Source organism: Sabethes cyaneus, chromosome 2 (assembly GCF_943734655.1).
Source record: "Sabethes cyaneus chromosome 2, idSabCyanKW18_F2, whole genome shotgun sequence".
Classification (NCBI taxonomy): domain Eukaryota; kingdom Metazoa; phylum Arthropoda; class Insecta; order Diptera; family Culicidae; genus Sabethes; species Sabethes cyaneus.
Genome location: NC_071354.1, coordinates 83,851,336 through 83,872,740, shown reverse-complemented (window position 1 = coordinate 83,872,740; position 21,405 = coordinate 83,851,336).

Here is a 21,405-nt window from a genome sequence, read left to right as displayed (position 1 = left end):
CCAGTTTTCCAAAATCCCTGTTTTCCAAAATCCCTGTTTTCCAAAGTCCATGTTTTCCAAAATGCCAGTTTTACAAAATGCCAGTTTTCCAAAATGCCAGTTTACCAAAATGCCAGTTTTCCAAAGTCCCTGTATTCCAAAATGCCAGTTTTCCAAAATCCCTGTTTTCCAAAATGCCAGTTTTCCAAAATGCCAGTTTTCCAAAATCCCAGTTTTCCAAAATCCCTGTTTTCAAAAATCCCTGTTTTCCAAAATGCCAGTTTTCCAAAATCCCTGTTTTCCAAAATGCCAGTCTTCCAAAATCCCTGTTTTCCAAAATTCCAGCCTTCCGAAGTCCTTGTGTTCCAAAATGCCAGTTTACCAAAATGCCAGTTTTCCAAAATGCCAGTATTCAAAAATCCCTGTTTTCCAAAATCCCTGTTTTCCAAAGTCCATGTTTTCCAAAATGCCAGTTTTACAAAATGCCAGTTTTCCAAAATGCCAGTTTACCAAAATCCCTGTTTTCCAAAATGCCAGTTTTCCAAAATGCCAATCTCCCGAAATCCCTGTTTTCCAAAATGCCAGTCTTCCGAAATCCCTGTTTTCCAAAATGCAAGTCTTCCAAAATGCCAGTTTTCCAAAGTGCCTGTTTTCCGAAATGCGAGTTTTCCAAAATGCCAGTCTTCCGAAGTCCATGTTTTCCAAAATGCCAGTTTTCCAAAATGCCAGTTTTCCAAAGTCCCTGTTTTCCAAAATGCCAGTTTTCCAAAATGCCAATCTCCCGAAATCCCTGTTTTCCAAAATGCCAGTCTTCCGAAATCCCTGTTTTCCAAAATGCAAGTCTTCCAAAATGCCAGTTTTCCAAAGTGCCTGTTTTCCGAAATGCGAGTTTTCCAAAATGCCAGTCTTCCGAAGTCCATGTTTTCCAAAATGCCAGTTTTCCAAAATGCCAGTTTTCCAAAATACCTGTTTTCCAAAATGCCAGTTTTCCAAAATGCCAGTTTTCCAAAATCCCTGTTTTCCAAAATGCCAGTTTTCAAAAATCCCTGTTTTCCAAAATCCCTGTTTTCCAAAATGCCAGTTTTCCAAAGTCCCTGTTTTCCAAAATGCCAGTTTTCCAAAATGCCAGTTTTCCAAAATGCCAGTTTTACAAAATGCCATTTTTCCAAAATGCCAGTTTACCAAAATGCCAGTTTTCCAAAGTCCCTGTTTTCCAAAATGCCAGTTTTCCAAAATGCCAGTTTTCTAAAATCCCTGTTTACCAAAATCCCTGTTTTCTAAAGTCCATGTTTTCCAAAATGCCAGTTTTCCAAAATCCCTGTTTTCCAAAATGCCAGTTTTCCAAAATGCCAGTTTTCCAAAATCCCAGTTTTCCAAAATGCCAGTTTACCAAAATGTCAGTTTTCCAAAATCCCTGTTTTCCAAAATCCCTGTTTTCCAAAATGCCAGTTTTCCAAAATCCCTGTTTTCCAAAATGCCAGTCTTCCAAAATCCCTGTTTTCCAAAATTCCAGCCTTCCGAAGTCCTTGTGTTCCAAAATGCCAGTTTACCAAAATGCCAGTTTTCCAAAATCCCTGTTTTCCAAAATACCTGTTTTCCAAAATGCCAGTTTTCCAAAATGCCAGTTTTCCAAAATACCTGTTTTCCAAAATGCCAGTTTTCCAAAGTCCCTGTATTCCAAAATCCCTGTTTTCCAAAATGCCAGTTTTCCAAAATGCCAGTTTTCCAAAATGCCAGTTTACCAAAATCCCTGTTTTCCAAAATCCCTGTTTTCCAAAATGCCAGTTTTCCAAAGTCCCTGTTTTCCAAAATGCCAGTTTTCCAAAATGCCAGTTTACCAAAATGCCAGTTTTCTAAAATCCCTGTTTTCCAAAATCCCTGTTTTCCAAAATGCCAGTTTTCCAAAGTCCTTGTGTTCCAAAATGCCAGTTTACCAAAATGCCAGTTTACCAAAATCCCTGTTTTCCAAAATCCCTGTTTTCCAAAATGCCAATTTCCCAAAGTCCCTGTATTCCAAAATGCCAGTTTTCCAAAATGCCAGTTTTCCAAAATCCCTGTTTTCCAAAATGCCAGTTTTCCAAAATGCCAGTTTACCAAAATGCCAGTTTTCTAAAATCCCTGTTTTCCAAAATACCTGTTTTCCAAAATGCCAGTTTTCTAAAATGCCAGTTTTCCAAAATCCCTGTTTTCCAAAATGCCAGTTTTCCAAAGTCCCTGTTTTCCAAAATGCCAGTTTTCCAAAATGCCAGTTTTCCAAAATGCCAGTTTTCCAAAATGCCAGTTTTCCAAAATGCCAGTTTTACAAAATGCCATTTTTCCAAAATGCCAGTTTACCAAAATGCCAGTTTTCCAAAATCCCTGTTTTCCAAAATGCCAGTTTTCCAAAATGCCAGTTTTCCAAAATGCCAGTTTTCCAAAATGCCAGTTTTCTAAAATCCCTGTTTTCCAAAATACCTGTTTTCCAAAATGCCAGTTTTCTAAAATGCCAGTTTTCCAAAATCCCTGTTTTCCAAAATGCCAGTTTTCCAAAGTCCCTGTTTTCCAAAATGCCTGTTTTCCAAAATGCCAGTCTTCCGAAATCCCTGTTTACCAAAATGCCAGTTTTCCAAAATCCCTGTTTTCCAAAATCCCTATTTTCCAAAATGCCAGTTTTCAAAAATCCCTGTTTTCCAAAATACCTGTTTTCCAAAATCCCTGTTTTCCAAAATTCCAGCCTTCCGAAGTCCTTGTGTTCCAAAATGCCAGTTTTCCAAAATGCCAGTTTTCCAAAATGCCAGTTTACCAAAATGCCAGTTTTCCAAAGTCCCTGTATTCCAAAATGCCAGTTTTCCAAAATGCCAGTTTTCCAAAATGCCAGTTTTCCAAAATGCCAGTTTTCCAAAATGCCAGTTTTCCAAAATGCCAGTTTTCCAAAATCCCTGTTTTCCAAAATGCCAGTTTTCCAAAGTCCCTGTTTTCCAAAATCCCTGTTTTCCAAAATGCCAGTTTTCCAAAATCCCTGTTTTCCAAAATGCCAGTTTACCAAAATGTCAGTTTTCCAAAATCCCTGTTTTCCAAAATGCCAGTTTTCCAAAATCCCTGTTTTCCAAAATGCCAGTCTTCCAAAATCCCTGTTTTACAAAATTCCAGCCTTCCGAAGTCCTTGTGTTCCAAAATGCCAGTTTACCAAAATGCCAGTTTTCCAAAATGCCAGTTTTCCAAAATGCCAGTTTACCAAAATGCCAGTTTTCCAAAGTCCCTGTATTCCAAAATGCCAGTTTTCCAAAATGCCAGTTTTCCAAAATGCCAGTTTACCAAAATGCCAGTTTTCTAAAATCCCTGTTTTCCAAAATACCTGTTTTCCAAAATGCCAGTTTTCTAAAATGCCAGTTTTCCAAAATCCCTGTTTTCCAAAATGCCAGTTTTCCAAAGTCCCTGTTTTCCAAAATGCCAGTTTTCCAAAATGCTAGTTTTCCAAAATGCCAGTTTTACAAAATGCCATTTTTCCAAAATGCCAGTTTACCAAAATGCCAGTTTTCCAAAGTCCCTGTTTTCCAAAATGCCAGTTTTCTAAAATGCCAGTTTACCAAAATGCCAGTTTTCTAAAATCCCTGGTTTCCAAAATACCTGTTTTCCAAAATGCCAGTTTTCTAAAATGCCAGTTTTCCAAAATCCCTGTTTTCCAAAATGCCAGTTTTCCAAAGTCCCTGTTTTCCAAAATCCCTGTTTTCCAAAATGCCAGTTTTCCAAAATCCCTGTTTTCCAAAATGCCAGTCTTCCGAAGTCCCTGTGTTCCAAAATGCCTGTTTTCCGAAATGCGAGTTTTCCAAACTGTTTTCCAAAACGACAGTCTTCCGAAGTCCCTGTTTTCCAAAATCCCAGTTTTCCAAAATGCCAGTTTTCCAAAATGCCTGTTTTCCAAAATGCCAGTCTTCCGAAATCCCTGTTTTTCAAAATGCCAGTTTTCCAAAATGCCAGTTTTCTAAAATCCCTGTTTACCAAAATCCCTGTTTTCTAAAGTCCATGTTTTCCAAAATGCCAGTTTTCCAAAATCCCTATTTTCCAAAATGCCAGTTTTCCAAAATGCCAGTCTTCCGAAGTCCCTGTTTTCCAAAATCCCTGTTTTCCAAAATCCCTGTTTTCCAAAATCCCTGTTTTCCAAAATCCCTGTTTTCCAAAATGCCAGTTTTCAAAAATCCCTGTTTTCCAAAATTCCAGCCTTCCGAAGTCCTTGTGTTCCAAAATGCCAGTTTACCAAAATGCCAGTTTACCAAAATCCCTGTGTTCCAAAATCCCTGTTTTCCAAAGTCCATGTTTTCCAAAATGCCAGTTTACCAAAATGCCAGTTTTCCAAAGTCCCTGTATTCCAAAATGCCAGTTTTCCAAAATGCCAGTTTTCCAAAATCCCTGTTTTCCAAAATGCCAGTTTTCCAAAATGCCAGTTTTCCAAAATACCTGTTTTCCAAAATGCCAGTTTTCCAAAATCCCTGTTTTCCAAAATCCCTGTTTTCCAAAGTCCATGTTTTCCAAAATGCCAGTTTTACAAAATGCCAGTTTTCCAAAATGCCAGTTTACCAAAATGCCAGTTTTCCAAATTCCCTGTATTCCAAAATGCCAGTTTTCCAAAATCCCTGTTTTCCAAAATGCCAGTCTTTCGAAATCCCTGTTTTTCAAAATGCCAGTTTTCCAAAATGCCAGTTTTCTAAAATCCCTGTTTACCAAAATCCCTGTTTTCTGAAGTCCATGTTTTCCAAAATGCCAGTTTTCCAAAATCCCTATTTTCCAAAATGCCAGTTTTCCAAAATGCCAGTTTTCCAAAATCCCTGTTTTCCAAAATGCCAGTCTTCCGAAATCCCTGTTTTTCAAAATGCCAGTTTTCCAAAATGCCAGTTTTCTAAAATCCCTGTTTACCAAAATCCCTGTTTTCTAAAGTCCATGTTTTCCAAAATGCCAGTTTTCCAAAATCCCTATTTTCCAAAATGCCAGTTTTCCAAAATGCCAGTTTTCCAAAATGCCAGTCTTCCGAAGTCCCTGTTTTCCAAAATCCCTGTTTTCCAAAATCCCTGTTTTCCAAAATCCCTGTTTTCCAAAATCCCTGTTTTCCAAAATGCCAGTTTTCAAAAATCCCTGTTTTCCAAAATTCCAGCCTTCCTTGTGTTCCAAAATGCCAGTTTACTAAAATGCCAGTTTACCAAAATCCCTGTGTTCCAAAATCCCTGTTTTCCAAAGTCCATGTTTTCCAAAATGCCAGTTTACCAAAATGCCAGTTTTCCAAAGTCCCTGTATTCCAAAATGCCAGTTTTCCAAAATGCCAGTTTTCCAAAATCCCTGTTTTCCAAAATCCCTGTTTTCCAAAATGCCAGTTTTCCAAAATGCCAGTTTTCCAAAATCCCAGTTTTCCAAAATGCCAGTTTTCCAAAAAGCCTGTTTTCCAAAATGCCAGTCTTCCGAAATCCCTGTTTTCCAAAATGCCAGTTTTCCAAAATGCCAGTTTTCTAAAATCCCTGTTTACCAAAATCCCTGTTTTCTAAAGTCCATGTTTTCCAAAATGCCAGTCTTCCGAAATCCCTGTTTTCCAAAATGCCAGTTTTCCAAAATGCCAGTTTTCCAAAATACCTGTTTTCCAAAATGCCAGTTTTCCAAAGTCCCTGTATTCCAAAATGCCAGTTTTCCAAAATCCCTGTTTTCCAAAATGCCAGTTTTCCAAAATGCCAGTTTACCAAAATGCCAGTTTTCCAAAGTCCCTGTTTTCCAAAATGCCAGTTTTCTAAAATGCCAGTTTACCAAAATGCCAGTTTTCTAAAATCCCTGTTTTCCAAAATACCTGTTTTCCAAAATGCCAGTTTTCTAAAATGCCAGTTTTCCAAAATCCCTGTTTTCCAAAATGCCAGTTTTCCAAAGTCCCTGTTTTCCAAAATCCCTGTTTTCCAAAATGCCAGTTTTCCAAAATCCCTGTTTTCCAAAATGCCAGTCTTCCGAAGTCCCTGTGTTCCAAAATGCCTGTTTTCCGAAATGCGAGTTTTCCAAACTGTTTTCCAAAACGACAGTCTTCCGAAGTCCCTGTTTTCCAAAATCCCAGTTTTCCAAAATGCCAGTTTTCCAAAAAGCCTGTTTTCCAAAATGCCAGTCTTCCGAAGTCCCTGTTTTCCAAAATCCCAGTTTTCCAAAATGCCAGTTTTCTAAAATCCCTGTTTACCAAAATCCCTGTTTTCTAAAGTCCATGTTTTCCAAAATGCCAGTTTTCCAAAATCCCTATTTTCCAAAATGCCAGTTTTCCAAAATGCCAGTTTTCCAAAATGCCAGTCTTCCGAAGTCCCTGTTTTCCAAAATCCCTGTTTTCCAAAATGTCAGTTTTCCAAAATCCCTGTTTTCCAAAATCCCTGTTTTCCAAAATGCCAGTTTTCAAAAATCCCTGTTTTCCAAAATTCCAGCCTTCCGAAGTCCTTGTGTTCCAAAATGCCAGTTTACCAAAATGCCAGTTTTCCAAAATCCCTGTTTTCCAAAATCCCTGTTTTCCAAAGTCCATGTTTTCCAAAATGCCAGTTTTCCAAAATCCCTGTTTTCCAAAATGCCAGTTTTCCAAAATGCCAGTTTTCCAAAATACCTGTTTTCCAAAATGCCAGTTTTCCAAAATCCCTGTTTTCCAAAATCCCTGTTTTCCAAAGTCCATGTTTTCCAAAATGCCAGTTTTACAAAATGCCAGTTTTCCAAAATGCCAGTTTTACAAAATGCCAGTTTTACAAAATGCCAGTTTTCCAAAATGCCAGTTTACCAAAATGCCAGTTTTCCAAAATCCCTGTTTTCCAAAATCCCTGTTTTCCAAAGTCCATGTTTTCCAAAATGCCAGTTTTCCAAAATCCCTGTTTTCCAAAATGCCAGTTTTCCAAAATGCCAGTTTTCCAAAATACCTGTTTTCCAAAATGCCAGTTTTCCAAAATCCCTGTTTTCCAAAATCCCTGTTTTCCAAAGTCCATGTTTTCCAAAATGCCAGTTTTACAAAATGCCAGTTTTCCAAAATGCCAGTTTTACAAAATGCCAGTTTTCCAAAATGCCAGTTTTCCAAAATGCCAGTTTTCCAAAATCCCTGTTTTCCAAAATGCCAGTTTTCCAAAATGCCAGTTTTACAAAATGCCAGTTTTCCAAAATGCCAGTTTACCAAAATGCCAGTTTTCCAAAGTCCCTGTATTCCAAAATGCCAGTTTTCCAAAATACCTGTTTTCCAAAATCCCTGTTTTCCAAAGTCCATGTTTTCCAAAATGCCAGTTTTCCAAAATGCCAGTTTTCTAAAATGCCAGTTTTCCAAAATGCCAGTTTTCCAAAATGCCAGTTTTCCAAAATACCTGTTTTCCAAAATGCCAGTTTTCCAAAGTCCCTGTATTCCAAAATGCCAGTTTTCCAAAATGCCAGTTTTCCAAAATCCCAGTTTTCCAAAATGCCAGTTTACCAAAATGTCAGTTTTCCAAAATCCCTGTTTTCCAAAATCCCTGTTTTCCAAAATCCCTGTTTTCCAAAATCCCTGTTTTCCAAAATCCCTGTTTTCCAAAATGCCAGTTTTCAAAAATCCCTGTTTTCCAAAGTCCATGTTTTCCAAAATGCCAGTTTTCAAAAATCCCTGTTTTCCAAAGTCCATGTTTTCCAAAATGCCAGTTTTACAAAATGCCAGTTTTCCAAAATCCCTGTTTTCCAAAATGCCAGTTTTCCAAAATCCCTGTTTTCCAAAATCCCTGTTTTCCAAAATGCCAGTTTTCAAAAATCCCTGTTTTCCAAAGTCCATGTTTTCCAAAATGCCAGTTTTACAAAATGCCAGTTTTCCAAAATCCCTGTTTTCCAAAATGCCAGTTTTCCAAAATCCCTGTTTTCCAAAATCCCTGTTTTCCAAAATGCCAGTTTTCAAAAATCCCTGTTTTCCAAAGTCCATGTTTTCCAAAATGCCAGTTTTACAAAATGCCAGTTTTCCAAAATCCCTGTTTTCCAAAATGCCAGTTTTCCAAAATCCCTGTTTTCCAAAATCCCTGTTTTCCAAAATGCCAGTTTTCCAAAATGCCAGTTTTCCAAAATACCTGTTTTCCAAAATGCCAGTTTTCCAAAATCCCTGTTTTCCAAAATGCCAGTTTTCCAAAATGCCAGTTTTCTAAAATGCCAGTTTTCCAAAATGCCAGTTTTCCAAAATGCCAGTTTTCCAAAATACCTGTTTTCCAAAATGCCAGTTTTCCAAAGTCCCTGTATTCCAAAATGCCAGTTTTCCAAAATGCCAGTTTTCCAAAATCCCTGTTTTCCAAAATGCCAGTTTTCCAAAATGCCAGTTTTCCAAAATCCCTGTTTTCCAAAATTCCTGTTTTCCAAAATGCCAGTTTTCCAAAATGCCAGTTTTCCAAAATACCTGTTTTCCAAAATGCCAGTTTTCCAAAATCCCTGTTTTCCAAAATGCCAGTTTTCCAAAATGCCAGTTTTCTAAAATGCCAGTTTTCCAAAATGCCAGTTTTCCAAAATGCCAGTTTTCCAAAATGCCAGTTTTCCAAAATGCCAGTTTTCCAAAATGCCAGTTTTCCAAAATGCCAGTTTTCCAAAATTCCGGTTTACCAAAATGCCAGTTTTCCAAAGTCCCTGTTTTCCAAAATCCCTGTTTTCCAAAATGCCAGTTTTCCAAAATCCCTGTTTTCCAAAATGCCAGTCTTCCGAAATCCCTGTTTTCCAAAATGCCAGTTTTCCAAAATGCCAGTTTTCTAAAATCCCTGTTTACCAAAATCCCTGTTTTCTAAAGTCCATGTTTTCCAAAATGCCAGTTTTCCAAAATCCCTATTTTCCAAAATGCCAGTTTTCCAAAATGCCAGTTTTCCAAAATGCCAGTTTTTCAAAATGCCAGTTTTCCAAAATCCCTGTTTTCCAAAATCCCTGTTTTCCAAAATGCCAGTTTTCTAAAATGCCAGTTTTCCAAAATCCCTGTTTTCCAAAATGCCAGTCTTCCAAAATCCCTGTTTTCCAAAATTCCAGCCTTCCGAAGTCCTTGTGTTCCAAAATGCCAGTTTACCAAAATGCCAGTTTTCCAAAATCCCTGTTTTCCAAAGTCCCTGTATTCCAAAATGCCAGTTTTCCAAAATGCCAGTTTTCCAAAATACCTGTTTTCCAAAATCCCTGTTTTCCAAAGTCCATGTTTTCCAAAATGCCAGTTTTCCAAAATGCCAGTTTTCCAAAATGCCAGTTTTCCAAAATGCCAGTTTTCCAAAATGCCTGTTTTCCAAAATGCCAGTTTTCCAAAATGCCAGTTTTCCAAAATCCCAGTTTTCCAAAATCCCTGTTTTCCAAAATGCCAGTTTTCCAAAATACCTGTTTTCCAAAATGCCAGTTTTCCAAAATGCCAGTTTTCCAAAATACCTGTTTTCCAAAATGCCAGTTTTCCAAAATCCCTGTTTTCCAAAATACCTGTTTTCCAAAATGCCAGTTTTCCAAAATGCCAGTTTTCCAAAATGCCTGTTTTCCAAAATGCCAGTTTTCCAAAATGCCAGTTTTCCAAAATCCCAGTTTTCCAAAATCCCTGTTTTCCAAAATGCCAGTTTTCCAAAATGCCAGTTTTCCAAAATGCCAGTTTTCTAAAATGCCAGTTTTCCAAAATGCCAGTTTTCCAAAATGCCAGTTTTCCAAAATGCCAGTTTTCCAAAATGCCAGTTTTCCAAAATACCTGTTTTCCAAAATGCCAGTTTTCCAAAATCCCTGTTTTCCAAAATCCCTGTTTTCCAAAATGCCAGTTTTCCAAAATCCCTGTTTTCCAAAATCCCTGTTTTCCAAAATGCCAGTTTTCCAAAATGCCAGTTTTCTAAAATGCCAGTTTTCCAAAATGCCAGTTTTCCAAAATGCCAGTTTTCCAAAATGCCAGTTTTCCAAAATGCCAGTTTTCCAAAATGCCAGTTTACCAAAATGCCAGTTTTCCAAAATGCCAGTTTTCCAAAATACCTGTTTTCCAAAATACCAGTTTTCCAAAATGCCAGTTTTCCAAAATGCCAGTTTTCCAAAATGCCAGTTTTCTAAAATCCCTGTTTACCAAAATCCCTGTTTTCTAAAGTCCATGTTTTCCAAAATGCCAGTTTTCCAAAATCCCTATTTTCCAAAATGCCAGTTTTCCAAAATGCCAGTTTTCCAAAATGCCAGTTTTTCAAAATGCCAGTTTTCCAAAATCCCTGTTTTCCAAAATCCCTGTTTTCCAAAATGCCAGTTTTCTAAAATGCCAGTTTTCCAAAATCCCTGTTTTCCAAAATGCCAGTCTTCCAAAATCCCTGTTTTCCAAAATTCCAGCCTTCCGAAGTCCTTGTGTTCCAAAATGCCAGTTTACCAAAATGCCAGTTTTCCAAAATCCCTGTTTTCCAAAGTCCCTGTATTCCAAAATGCCAGTTTTCCAAAATGCCAGTTTTCCAAAATACCTGTTTTCCAAAATCCCTGTTTTCCAAAGTCCATGTTTTCCAAAATGCCAGTTTTCCAAAATGCCAGTTTTCCAAAATGCCAGTTTTCCAAAATGCCAGTTTTCCAAAATGACTGTTTTCCAAAATGCCAGTTTTCCAAAATGCCAGTTTTCCAAAATCCCAGTTTTCCAAAATCCCTGTTTTCCAAAATGCCAGTTTTCCAAAATACCTGTTTTCCAAAATGCCAGTTTTCCAAAATGCCAGTTTTCCAAAATACCTGTTTTCCAAAATGCCAGTTTTCCAAAATCCCTGTTTTCCAAAATACCTGTTTTCCAAAATGCCAGTTTTCCAAAATGCCAGTTTTCCAAAATCTCTGTTTTCCAAAATGCCAGTTTTCCAAAATACCTGTTTTCCAAAATGCCAATTTTCCAAAATCCCTGTTTTCCAAAATGCCAGTTTTCCAAAATGCCAGTTTTCTAAAATGCCAGTTTTCCAAAATCCCTGTTTTCCAAAATGCCAGTTTTCCAAAATGCCAGTTTTCCAAAATCCCTGTTTTCCAAAATCCCTGTTTTCCAAAATGCCAGTTTTCCAAAATACCTGTTTTCCAAAATGCCAATTTTCCAAAATCCCTGTTTTCCAAAATGCCAGTTTTCCAAAATGCCAGTTTTCTAAAATGCCAGTTTTCCAAAATCCCTGTTTTCCAAAATGCCAGTTTTCCAAAATGCCAGTTTTCCAAAATGCCAGTTTTCCAAAATGCCTGTTTTCCAAAATGCCAGTTTTCCAAAATGCCAGTTTTCCAAAATCCCTGTTTTCCAAAATGCCAGTTTTCCAAAATGCCAGTTTTCCAAAATGCCAGTTTTCCAAAATGCCAGTTTTCCAAAATGCCTGTTTTCCAAAATGCCAGTTTTCCAAAATCCCAGTTTTCCAAAATCCCTGTTTTCCAAAATGCCAGTTTTCCAAAATACCTGTTTTCCAAAATGCCAGTTTTCCAAAGTCCCTGTATTCCAAAATGCCAGTTTTCCAAAATCCCTGTTTTCCAAAATCCCTGTTTTCCAAAATGCCAGTTTTCCAAAATACCTGTTTTCCAAAATGCCAATTTTCCAAAATCCCTGTTTTCCAAAATGCCAGTTTTCCAAAATGCCAGTTTTCTAAAATGCCAGTTTTCCAAAATCCCTGTTTTCCAAAATGCCAGTTTTCCAAAATGCCAGTTTTCCAAAATGCCAGTTTTCCAAAATGCCAGTTTTCCAAAATGCCTGTTTTCCAAAATGCCAGTTTTCCAAAATGCCAGTTTTCCAAAATCCCTGTTTTCCAAAATGCCAGTTTTCCAAAATGCCAGTTTTCCAAAATGCCAGTTTTCCAAAATGCCAGTTTTCCAAAATGCCTGTTTTCCAAAATGCCAGTTTTCCAAAATGCCAGTTTTCCAAAATCCCAGTTTTCCAAAATCCCTGTTTTCCAAAATGCCAGTTTTCCAAAGTCCCTGTATTCCAAAATGCCAGTTTTCCAAAATACCTGTTTTCCAAAATCCCTGTTTTCCAAAGTCCATGTTTTCCAAAATGCCAGTTTTTCAAAATACCTGTTTTCCAAAATGCCAGTTTTCCAAAATCCCTGTTTTCCAAAATCCCTGTTTTCCAAAGTCCATGTTTTCCAAAATGCCAGTTTTCCAAAATGCCAGTTTTCCAAAATACCTGTTTTCCAAAATACCAGTTTTCCAAAATGCCAGTTTTCCAAAATGCCAGTTTTCCAAAATACCTGTTTTCCAAAATGCCAGTTTTCCAAAATGCCTGTTTTCCAAAATGCCAGTTTTCCAAAATGCCAGTTTTCTAAAATGCCAGTTTTCCAAAATGCCAGTTTTCCAAAATGCCAGTTTTCCAAAATGCCAGTTTTACAAAATGCCAGTTTTCCAAAATACCTGTTTTCCAAAATGCCAGTTTTCTAAAATGCCAGTTTTCCAAAATCCCTGTTTTCCAAAATGCCAGTTTTCCAAAATGCCAGTTTTCTAAAATGCCAGTTTTCCAAAATGCCAGTTTTCCAAAATGCCAGTTTTCCAAAATCCCAGTTTTCCAAAATCCCTGTTTTCCAAAATGCCAGTTTTCCAAAGTCCCTGTTTTCCAAAATGCCAGTTTTCCAAAATCCCTGTTTTCCAAAATGCCAGTTTTCCAAAATGCCAGTTTTCTAAAATGCCAGTTTTCCAAAATGCCAGTTTTCCAAAATGCCAGTTTTCCAAAATGCCAGTTTTACAAAATGCCAGTTTTCCAAAATACCTGTTTTCCAAAATGCCAGTTTTCTAAAATGCCAGTTTTCCAAAATCCCTGTTTTCCAAAGTCCATGTTTTCCAAAATGCCAGTTTTCCAAAATACCTGTTTTCCAAAATACCTGTTTTCCAAAATGCCAGTTTTCCAAAATCCCTGTTTTCCAAAATGCCAGTTTTCCAAAATGCCAGTTTTCTAAAATGCCAGTTTTCCAAAGTCCCTGTTTTCCAAAATCCCTGTTTTCCAAAATGCCAGTTTTCCAAAATACCTGTTTTCCAAAATGCCAGTTTTCCAAAATCCCTGTTTTCCAAAATACCTGTTTTCCAAAATGCCAGTTTTCCAAAATGCCAGTTTTCCAAAATACCTGTTTTCCAAAATGCCAGTTTTCCAAAATCCCTGTTTTCCAAAATGCCAGTTTTCCAAAATGCCAGTTTTCTAAAATGCCAGTTTTCCAAAATGCCAGTTTTCCAAAATGCCAGTTTTCCAAAATGCCAGTTTTACAAAATGCCAGTTTTCCAAAATGCCAGTTTACCAAAATGCCAGTTTTCCAAAGTCCCTGTTTTCCAAAATGCCAGTTTTCCAAAACGCCAGTTTTCCAAAATGCCAGTTTTCCAAAATTCCGGTTTACCAAAATGCCAGTTTTCCAAAGTCCCTGTTTTCCAAAATGCCAGTCTTCCGAAGTCCCTGTGTTCCAAAATGCCTGTTTTCCGAAATGCGAGTTTTCCAAAACGACAGTCTTTCGAAGTCCCTGTTTTCCAAAATCCCAGTTTTCCAAAATGCCAGTTTTCCAAAATGCCTGTTTTCCAAAATGCCAGTCTTCCGAAATCCCTGTTTTCCAAAATGCCAGTTTTCCAAAATGCCAGTTTTCTAAAATCCCTGTTTACCAAAATCCCTGTTTTCTAAAGTCCATGTTTTCCAAAATGCCAGTTTTCCAAAATCCCTATTTTCCAAAATGCCAGTTTTCCAAAATGCCAGTTTTCCAAAATGAAAGTTTTCCAAAATGCCAGTTTACCAAAATGTCAGTTTTCCAAAATCCCTGTTTTCCAAAATCCCTGTTTTCCAAAATGCCAGTTTTCCAAAATGCCAGTTTTCCAAAATGCCAGTTTTCCAAAATGCCAGTTTTCCAAAATCCCTGTTTTCCAAAATGCCAGTTTTCCAAAATGCCAGTTTTCCAAAATCCCAGTTTTCCAAAATCCCTGTTTTCCAAAATGCCAGTTTTCCAAAATACCTGTTTTCCAAAATGCCAGTTTTCCAAAATGCCAGTTTTCCAAAATACCTGTTTTCCAAAATGCCAGTTTTCCAAAATCCCTGTTTTCCAAAATCCCTGTTTTCCAAAGTCCATGTTTTCCAAAATGCCAGTTTTACAAAATGCCAGTTTTCCAAAATCCCAGTTTTCCAAAATGCCAGTTTACCAAAATGTCAGTTTTCCAAAATCCCTGTTTTCCAAAATCCCTGTTTTCCAAAATCCCTGTTTTCCAAAATGCCAGTTTTCAAAAATGCCAGTTTTCTAAAATGCCAGTTTTCCAAAATGCCAGTTTTCCAAAATGCCAGTTTTCCAAAATGCCAGTTTTCCAAAATGCCAGTTTTCCAAAATGCCAGTTTACCAAAATGCCAGTTTTCCAAAGTCCCTGTTTTCCAAAATGCCAGTTTTCCAAAATGCCAGTTTTCCAAAATGCCAGTTTTCCAAAATGCCAGTTTTCCAAAATTCCGGTTTACCAAAATGCCAGTTTTCCAAAGTCCCTGTTTTCCAAAATCCCTGTTTTCCAAAATGCCAGTTTTCCAAAATCCCTGTTTTCCAAAATGCCAGTCTTCCGAAATCCCTGTTTTCCAAAATGCCAGTTTTCCAAAATGCCAGTTTTCTAAAATCCCTGTTTACCAAAATCCCTGTTTTCTAAAGTCCATGTTTTCCAAAATGCCAGTTTTCCAAAATCCCTATTTTCCAAAATGCCAGTTTTCCAAAATGCCAGTTTTCCAAAATGCCAGTTTTTCAAAATGCCAGTTTTCCAAAATCCCTGTTTTCCAAAATCCCTGTTTTCCAAAATGCCAGTTTTCTAAAATGCCAGTTTTCCAAAATCCCTGTTTTCCAAAATGCCAGTCTTCCAAAATCCCTGTTTTCCAAAATTCCAGCCTTCCGAAGTCCTTGTGTTCCAAAATGCCAGTTTACCAAAATGCCAGTTTTCCAAAATCCCTGTTTTCCAAAGTCCCTGTATTCCAAAATGCCAGTTTTCCAAAATGCCAGTTTTCCAAAATACCTGTTTTCCAAAATCCCTGTTTTCCAAAGTCCATGTTTTCCAAAATGCCAGTTTTCCAAAATGCCAGTTTTCCAAAATGCCAGTTTTCCAAAATGCCAGTTTTCCAAAATGACTGTTTTCCAAAATGCCAGTTTTCCAAAATGCCAGTTTTCCAAAATCCCAGTTTTCCAAAATCCCTGTTTTCCAAAATGCCAGTTTTCCAAAATACCTGTTTTCCAAAATGCCAGTTTTCCAAAATGCCAGTTTTCCAAAATACCTGTTTTCCAAAATGCCAGTTTTCCAAAATCCCTGTTTTCCAAAATACCTGTTTTCCAAAATGCCAGTTTTCTAAAATGCCAGTTTTCCAAAATCCCTGTTTTCCAAAATGCCAGTTTTCCAAAATGCCAGTTTTCCAAAATCCCTGTTTTCCAAAATCCCTGTTTTCCAAAATGCCAGTTTTCCAAAATACCTGTTTTCCAAAATGCCAATTTTCCAAAATCCCTGTTTTCCAAAATGCCAGTTTTCCAAAATGCCAGTTTTCTAAAATGCCAGTTTTCCAAAATCCCTGTTTTCCAAAATGCCAGTTTTCCAAAATGCCAGTTTTCCAAAATGCCAGTTTTCCAAAATGCCTGTTTTCCAAAATGCCAGTTTTCCAAAATGCCAGTTTTCCAAAATCCCTGTTTTCCAAAATGCCAGTTTTCCAAAATGCCAGTTTTCCAAAATGCCAGTTTTCCAAAATGCCAGTTTTCCAAAATGCCTGTTTTCCAAAATGCCAGTTTTCCAAAATCCCAGTTTTCCAAAATCCCTGTTTTCCAAAATGCCAGTTTTCCAAAATACCTGTTTTCCAAAATGCCAGTTTTCCAAAGTCCCTGTATTCCAAAATGCCAGTTTTTCAAAATCCCTGTTTTCCAAAATCCCTGTTTTCCAAAATGCCAGTTTTCCAAAATACCTGTTTTCCAAAATGCCAATTTTCCAAAATCCCTGTTTTCCAAAATGCCAGTTTTCCAAAATGCCAGTTTTCTAAAATGCCAGTTTTCCAAAATCCCTGTTTTCCAAAATGCCAGTTTTCCAAAATGCCAGTTTTCCAAAATGCCAGTTTTCCAAAATGCCTGTTTTCCAAAATGCCAGTTTTCCAAAATGCCAGTTTTCCAAAATCCCTGTTTTCCAAAATGCCAGTTTTCCAAAATGCCAGTTTTCCAAAATGCCAGTTTTCCAAAATGCCAGTTTTCCAAAATGCCTGTTTTCCAAAATGCCAGTTTTCCAAAATGCCAGTTTTCCAAAATCCCAGTTTTCCAAAATCCCTGTTTTCCAAAATGCCAGTTTTCCAAAGTCCCTGTATTCCAAAATGCCAGTTTTCCAAAATACCTGTTTTCCAAAATCCCTGTTTTCCAAAGTCCATGTTTTCCAAAATGCCAGTTTTTCAAAATACCTGTTTTCCAAAATGCCAGTTTTCCAAAATCCCTGTTTTCCAAAATCCCTGTTTTCCAAAGTCCATGTTTTCCAAAATGCCAGTTTTCCAAAATGCCAGTTTTCCAAAATACCTGTTTTCCAAAATACCAGTTTTCCAAAATGCCAGTTTTCCAAAATGCCAGTTTTCCAAAATACCTGTTTTCCAAAATGCCAGTTTTCCAAAATGCCTGTTTTCCAAAATGCCAGTTTTCCAAAATGCCAGTTTTCTAAAATGCCAGTTTTCCAAAATGCCAGTTTTCCAAAATGCCAGTTTTCCAAAATGCCAGTTTTACAAAATGCCAGTTTTCCAAAATACCTGTTTTCCAAAATGCCAGTTTTCTAAAATGCCAGTTTTCCAAAATCCCTGTTTTCCAAAATGCCAGTTTTCCAAAATGCCAGTTTTCTAAAATGCCAGTTTTCCAAAATGCCAGTTTTCCAAAATGCCAGTTTTCCAAAATCCCAGTTTTCCAAAATCCCTGTTTTCCAAAATGCCAGTTTTCCAAAGTCCCTGTTTTCCAAAATGCCAGTTTTCCAAAATCCCTGTTTTCCAAAATGCCAGTTTTCCAAAATGCCAGTTTTCTAAAATGCCAGTTTTCCAAAATGCCAGTTTTCCAAAATGCCAGTTTTCCAAAATGCCAGTTTTACAAAATGCCAGTTTTCCAAAATACCTGTTTTCCAAAATGCCAGTTTTCTAAAATGCCAGTTTTCCAAAATCCCTGTTTTCCAAAGTCCATGTTTTCCAAAATGCCAGTTTTCCAAAATACCTGTTTTCCAAAATACCTGTTTTCCAAAATGCCAGTTTTCCAAAATCCCTGTTTTCCAAAATGCCAGTTTTCCAAAATGCCAGTTTTCTAAAATGCCAGTTTTCCAAAGTCCCTGTTTTCCAAAATCCCTGTTTTCCAAAATGCCAGTTTTCCAAAATACCTGTTTTCCAAAATGCCAGTTTTCCAAAATCCCTGTTTTCCAAAATACCTGTTTTCCAAAATGCCAGTTTTCCAAAATGCCAGTTTTCCAAAATACCTGTTTTCCAAAATGCCAGTTTTCCAAAATCCCTGTTTTCCAAAATGCCAGTTTTCCAAAATGCCAGTTTTCTAAAATGCCAGTTTTCCAAAATGCCAGTTTTCCAAAATGCCAGTTTTCCAAAATGCCAGTTTTACAAAATGCCAGTTTTCCAAAATGCCAGTTTACCAAAATGCCAGTTTTCCAAAGTCCCTGTTTTCCAAAATGCCAGTTTTCCAAAACGCCAGTTTTCCAAAATGCCAGTTTTCCAAAATTCCGGTTTACCAAAATGCCAGTTTTCCAAAGTCCCTGTTTTCCAAAATGCCAGTCTTCCGAAGTCCCTGTGTTCCAAAATGCCTGTTTTCCGAAATGCGAGTTTTCCAAAACGACAGTCTTTCGAAGTCCCTGTTTTCCAAAATCCCAGTTTTCCAAAATGCCAGTTTTCCAAAATGCCTGTTTTCCAAAATGCCAGTCTTCCGAAATCCCTGTTTTCCAAAATGCCAGTTTTCCAAAATGCCAGTTTTCTAAAATCCCTGTTTACCAAAATCCCTGTTTTCTAAAGTCCATGTTTTCCAAAATGCCAGTTTTCCAAAATCCCTATTTTCCAAAATGCCAGTTTTCCAAAATGCCAGTTTTCCAAAATGAAAGTTTTCCAAAATGCCAGTTTACCAAAATGTCAGTTTTCCAAAATCCCTGTTTTCCAAAATCCCTGTTTTCCAAAATGCCAGTTTTCCAAAATGCCAGTTTTCCAAAATGCCAGTTTTCCAAAATGCCAGTTTTCCAAAATCCCTGTTTTCCAAAATGCCAGTTTTCCAAAATGCCAGTTTTCCAAAATCCCAGTTTTCCAAAATCCCTGTTTTCCAAAATGCCAGTTTTCCAAAATACCTGTTTTCCAAAATGCCAGTTTTCCAAAATGCCAGTTTTCCAAAATACCTGTTTTCCAAAATGCCAGTTTTCCAAAATCCCTGTTTTCCAAAATCCCTGTTTTCCAAAGTCCATGTTTTCCAAAATGCCAGTTTTACAAAATGCCAGTTTTCCAAAATCCCAGTTTTCCAAAATGCCAGTTTACCAAAATGTCAGTTTTCCAAAATCCCTGTTTTCCAAAATCCCTGTTTTCCAAAATCCCTGTTTTCCAAAGTCCATGTTTTCCAAAATGCCAGTTTTCAAAAATCCCTGTTTTCCAAAATGCCAGTCTTCCAAAATCCCTGTTTTCCAAAATGCCAGTCTTCCGAAATCCCTGTTTTCCAAAATGCCAGTTTTCCAAAATGCCAGTTTTCTAAAATCCCTGTTTACCAAAATCCCTGTTTTCTAAAGTCCATGTTTTCCAAAATGCCAGTTTTCCAAAATCCCTGTTTTCCAAAATGTCAGTTTTCCAAAATCCCTGTTTTCCAAAATCCCTGTTTTCCAAAATGCCAGTTTTCAACAATCCCTGTTTTCCAAAATGCCAGTTTTCCAAAATGCCAGTTTTCCAAAATCCCTGTTTTCCAAAATGCCAGTCTTCCAAATTCCCTGTTTTCCAAAATGCCAGTCTTCCGAAATCCCTGTTTTCCAAAATGCCAGGTTTCCAAAATGCCAGTTTTCTAAAATCCCTGTTTACCAAAATCCCTGTTTTCTAAAGTCCATGTTTTCCAAAATGCCAGTCTTCCAAAATACCTGTTTTCCAAAATGCCAGTCTTCCAAAATACCTGTTTTCCAAAATGCCAGGTTTCCAAAATGCCAGTTTTCTAAAATCCCTGTTTACCAAAATCCCTGTTTTCTAAAGTCCATGTTTTCCAAAATGCCAGTCTTCCAAAATACCTGTTTTCCAAAATGCCAGGTTTCCAAAATGCCAGTTTTCTAAAATCCCTGTTTACCAAAATCCCTGTTTTCTAAAGTCCATGTTTTCCAAAATGCCAGTCTTCCAAAATCCCTGTTTTCCAAAATGCCAGTCTTCCGAAATCCCTGTTTTCCAAAATGCCAGGTTTCCAAAATGCCAGTTTTCTAAAATCCCTGTTTACCAAAATCCCTGTTTTCTAAAGTCCATGTTTTCCAAAATGCCAGTCTTCCAAAATCCCTGTTTTCCAAAATGCCAGTCTTCCAAAATACCTGTTTTCCAAAATGCCAGTTTTCCAAAATACCTGTTTTCCAAAATGCCAGTTTTCCAAAGTCCCTGTTTTCCAAAATGCCAGTTTTCCAAAATGCCAGTTTTCCAAAATGCCAGTTTTCCAAGTCCCTGTTTTCCATAATGCCAGTTTTCCAAAGTCCCTGTTTTCCAAAATGCCAGTTTTCCAAAATGCCAGTCTTCCAAAATCCCTGTTTTCCAAAATGCCAGTCTTCCGAAATCCCTGTTTTCCAAAATGCCAGTTTTCCAAAATGCCACTTTTCTAAAATCCCTGTTTACCAAAATCCCTGTTTTCTGAAGTTCATGTTTTCCAAAATGCCAGTTTTCCAAAATCCCTGTTTTCCAAAATGCCAGTTTTCCAAAATGCCAGTTTTCCAAAATACCTGTTTTCCAAAATGCTAGTTTTCCAAAATGCCAGTTTTCCAAAATGCCAGTTTTCCAAAATGCCAGTTTTCCAAGTCCCTGTTTTCCATAATGCCAGTTTTCCAAAGTCCCTGTTTTCCAAAATGCCAGTTTTCCAAAATGCCAGTTTTCCAAAATGCCAGTTTTCCAAAATGCCAGTTTTCCAAAATGCCAGTTTTCCAAAATCCCTGTTTTCCAAAATGCCAGTCTTCCAAAATCCCTGTTTTCCAAAATGCCAGGTTTCCAAAATGCCAGTTTTCTAAAATCTCTGTTTACCAAAATCCCTGTTTTCTAAAGTCCATGTTTTCCAAAATGCCAGTCTTCCAAAATCCCTGTTTTCCAAAATGCCAGTCTTCCAAAATACCTGTTTTCCAAAATGCCAGTTTTCCAAAATACCTGTTTTCCAAAATGCCAGTTTTCCAAAGTCCCTGTTTTCCAAAATGCCAGTTTTCCAAAATGCCAGTTTTCCAAAATGCCAGTTTTCCAAGTCCCTGTTTTCCATAATGCCAGTTTTCCAAAGTCCCTGTTTTCCAAAATGCCAGTTTTCCAAAATGCCAGTCTTCCAAAATCCCTGTTTTCCAAAATGCCAGTCTTCCGAAATCCCTGTTTTCCAAAATGCCAGTTTTCCAAAATGCCACTTTTCTAAAATCCCTGTTTACCAAAATCCCTGTTTTCTGAAGTTCATGTTTTCCAAAATGCCAGTTTTCCAAAATCCCTGTTTTCCAAAATGCCAGTTTTCCAAAATGCCAGTTTTCCAAAATACCTGTTTTCCAAAATGCTAGTTTTCCAAAATGCCAGTTTTCCAAAATGCCAGTTTTCCAAAATGCCAGTTTTCCAAGTCCCTGTTTTCCATAATGCCAGTTTTCCAAAGTCCCTGTTTTCCAAAATGCCAGTTTTCCAAAATGCCAGTTTTCCAAAATGCCAGTTTTCCAAAATGCCAGTTTTCCAAAATGCCAGTTTTCCAAAATACCTGTTTTCCAAAATGCCAGTTTTCCAAAGTCCCTGTTTTCCAAAATGCCAGTTTTCCAAAATGCCAGTTTTCCAAAATGCCAGTTTTCCAAAATGCCAGTTTTCCAAAATGCCAGTCTTCCGAAATCCCTGTTTTCCAAAATGCCAGGTTTCCAAAATGCCAGTTTTCTAAAATCCCTGTTTACCAAAATCCCTGTTTTCTAAAGTCCATGTTTTCCAAAATGCCAGTTTTCCAAAATACCTGTTTTCCAAAATGCCAGTTTTCCAAAATGCCAGTTTTCCAAAATACCTGTTTTCCAAAATGCTAGTTTTCCAAAATGCCAGTTTTCCAAAATGCCAGTTTTCCAAAATGCCAGTTTTCCAAAATGCCAGTTTTCCAAGTCCCTGTTTTCCATAATGCCAGTTTTCCAAAGTCCCTGTTTTCCAAAATGCCAGTTTTCCAAAATGCCAGTTTTACAAAATGCCAGTTTTCCAAGTCCCTGTTTTCCATAATGCCAGTTTTCCAAAGTCCCTGTTTTCCAAAATCCCTGTTTTCCAAAATGCCAGTCTTCCGAAATCCCTGTTTTCCAAAATGCCAGTTTTCTAAAATCCCTGTTTACCAAAATCCCTGTTTTCTAAAGTCCATGTTTTCCAAAATGCCAGTTTTCCAAAATACC